General features: G+C 33.5%; 1 long non-coding RNA gene across 1 annotated transcript; it reads left to right on the forward strand.

Moving 5' to 3' along the window:
- The first annotated feature begins 952 nt into the window (after positions 1 to 952).
- On the forward strand, positions 953 to 2,714 carry LOC109581395 (uncharacterized). The gene is made up of 5 exons (XR_002184617.1): positions 953 to 1,749; positions 1,824 to 1,866; positions 1,937 to 1,992; positions 2,055 to 2,132; positions 2,184 to 2,714. It is a non-coding gene; the product is annotated as an uncharacterized LOC109581395 (long non-coding RNA).
- Positions 2,715 to 3,038: the final 324 nt, after the last annotated feature.

Here is a 3,038-nt window from a genome sequence, read left to right on the forward strand (position 1 = left end):
GATAACTATTCAAGATTTTAATTAAGGATATAAATCATTATTGCATCATGTTGACAAATGCCACTTCCTATAGTGGGAATATGCTGTTATAGCCATTGGCTGCAATGGTCAGTATTGCTATTTTTGGCTGCTACAGCTTGCAGGCAACAAAACTTGCCTGATAATCCCTCTTTCTACTGAAGAAGAGACATTACAAAAATTTGATAGATATAGTTAAAGAAGCAAGATGGAGGCCAAAAAGCAGTATGAAATAACAGAATAAATGAAATCCACGTTTAATGTATGATATTTGCAAGCATACATCATTACTTGAAGGTTACAGATGTTTTCGTCTGGTTTGCTGACATGTTTTTGCCATGTATGACTGCATCCAAGCATGCATACACGATATGTTGGTTGACACAAAACATGTCTTGTTCAATCAAACATGACACAATGCATGTCCTATCGCTTTAAACGTCACACAAAACATTTACCAAAGATGACACAAATATGAAAGAACCTCTCAGGCTTCTTCAAACTTGAAAAACATGTATTGTTCAACCAAACATGGCACAAAACATGTGATGTTGCTTTATAATAGTCCGTGATACAAAACGTCATATTGCTTCATACATGACAAAAATTGTCATATTTGACAAAACATGCTGAGTTTTGTCCAAATAGGTTACATAAATGAAAATGTCATGTACATACTGAATTTTTACCTCAGGGCCCTAACTTTTGGTATAAACTGTGCGATGAAACTGAGAAAAGAACGGAATAGTTGAAAGAAAGGACAGGAAACATAAACCAACATCAAGAACTCGGTCTGATCTGTCACTCCTGGTATAAGCTATATAATGAAACAGAGAAAAGGAGTGAATCAAACATGAAACGTTTCAAAAACTAACCTCAAATGAAAAGAACTAGGCACTCAGACTGAACTCTCGCTCCTGGTAGAAAGTAAACTATGAAACTGAGAAAGAAGAAAAAATAGTAACATGTAAGTAGTGCATACAATATTAAGTTATAGATAAACTACAGATGTTGAGGGTTACTGGATACAAACAAGGATGTTAGTTGATTTAGAAGCAGAGGCTTCTAAATCAACTAACACACGAGCGTATATCAAGTAACATGAAACAGCTGTATTTTATCAGGTTTGTGCTACAGTGTGTGGGTGCATGAAAGGCACAGTAAGGCACTGTCGTCTAACTACCAGAATTGGCAGTTAGATGATGGCTTCTAACTACCCCTGCTGTGGTCTACACTATATAAACTCGTGTGGTGCCTTTGATACACCCACACACTAGTATAATTTAAAATTAAACTGAAATAAGACTGACTGCTGAGTTACTTCTCATATATATATATATATGTATATACTACTATGACACTGCGTAATGAAGAAGCGAATAGTGACAGAACATGAAACATTAATGATATTAAAAATAACCAATCACTTAACATTTGTTTTTTCTTTTCCCACTTTCATAGTATGGTGTATACCCAATGTGATTAATCATTTTATCATTTGAGCTTTGTTTTAAAATGACATTTCATGTACAATTGACTTCTCAATGTTTCTTACTTTTTGTGCCATGGTACTGTTTAAAGCAGAAGGGACTGATCTCACTATGTTCTCATCATTTGTGATTGGTTTTAAATTGATGTCATGTACTTCACTTCTCACAATTTTTTCTCAGTTTCGTAACATAGTTTAAATTACCGAATGTGACTAATCAGACCAAATTCTAATCAGTTTAGGTTTGTTTTTGAAATGATTTTTATGTACTGCCTAGGTGAAACTATTTGTTTCCTTTTTTTTCTCCGTTTCATAGTATAGTTTATACCGGGAGAGACTGATCTGACTCAGGTTGTTACGTGAGTTTTGTTTTAAAATTGTTTTATGTACTAGTGACTGAACATTGTTTCTTCTTTTTGAATTTTATAGTATCTTTTAAAAACATCATAAGTGACTGATATGACTTAGTTCTTATATTAATTAAGGTTGGTTATTAAAATGTTTCATGTTCTGCTAACTTCTCACTATTTCTTGCTTCTTTTCTCAGTTTCAATGTGTAGTTTAAACCAGGACTGACTGATCTGACTAAATTTTTATCATGAAAGTGACTCCACTCTTGCTACAAGTTGAGATTGGTTTTTAAATATGCTTCATGTTTTACTTTCTCCTTTCTCAGTTTCAGTGTATTGTATGCCAGAAGTGACTAATTGAAATGAGTTTTTATTGTCTGAGGTAGGTTTTAAATTGGGAATTTATGTACTTTCGACTTCTAACAATTTTTTCCTTCTTTTCTCAGTTTCATGTTGTAGTTTATTCCTGAACTGAGTTTTTATGAATTAAGGTTAATTTATTGAAAGGGACACGTTCACGGAAATAGAATGCACACGTTACTGTAGAGGAAGTTAACATTAAATTGGGTGTGCAACAGATTATTAATTAATAGTTATGAGACAGAGCAATCAGTCGCAGAACCAGGATTAGGCATCTGTAAAACACTTCTCTCAAACAGAATTAGCTCTTTTGCCACCCCAAGATACTCTTTTTAGTTAAGAAACACCAGGAATATTTACAAGAAGCCACTTGAGTAGCCATTTTGCCTTAATTATTAGGGGCGCAGCTGCACGTTATGAAGACAGTTCTTATTTGTGGTGGGTTTCAAACTAATGGGTCATGTACTACTCCTCACTATTTGTTTTCTTCTCAGTTTCATAGTATTGTTTATAACAGCAGTAAATTATTAGACTGCGTTCTTATAATCTGATGGTTTCATTTATTTCTTCTTTTCTCAGTTTTATAGTGTCGTTTAAAACACCTACAGTGACTGAATGGATTGAGTTACTATCATTTGAGGTTGGTTTTAAAATGATGTTTAATGTACTGTTGACTTTGTAGTTATTATTCCTTTTTCAGTTTCATAGTTCAGTTATACCAAGTGTGACTGATGAAATGGAGTTTTCATAGTGTAGTTTTATACCAGGACTGACTGATTAGACTGAGTTCTTACTTTCTTAAGTTTAGTTGTTAAGTGGAT

Source organism: Amphimedon queenslandica, unplaced genomic scaffold (assembly GCF_000090795.2).
Source record: "Amphimedon queenslandica unplaced genomic scaffold, v1.1 AMPQUscaffold_13444, whole genome shotgun sequence".
NCBI classification, from domain to species: Eukaryota; Metazoa; Porifera; class Demospongiae; order Haplosclerida; family Niphatidae; genus Amphimedon; species Amphimedon queenslandica.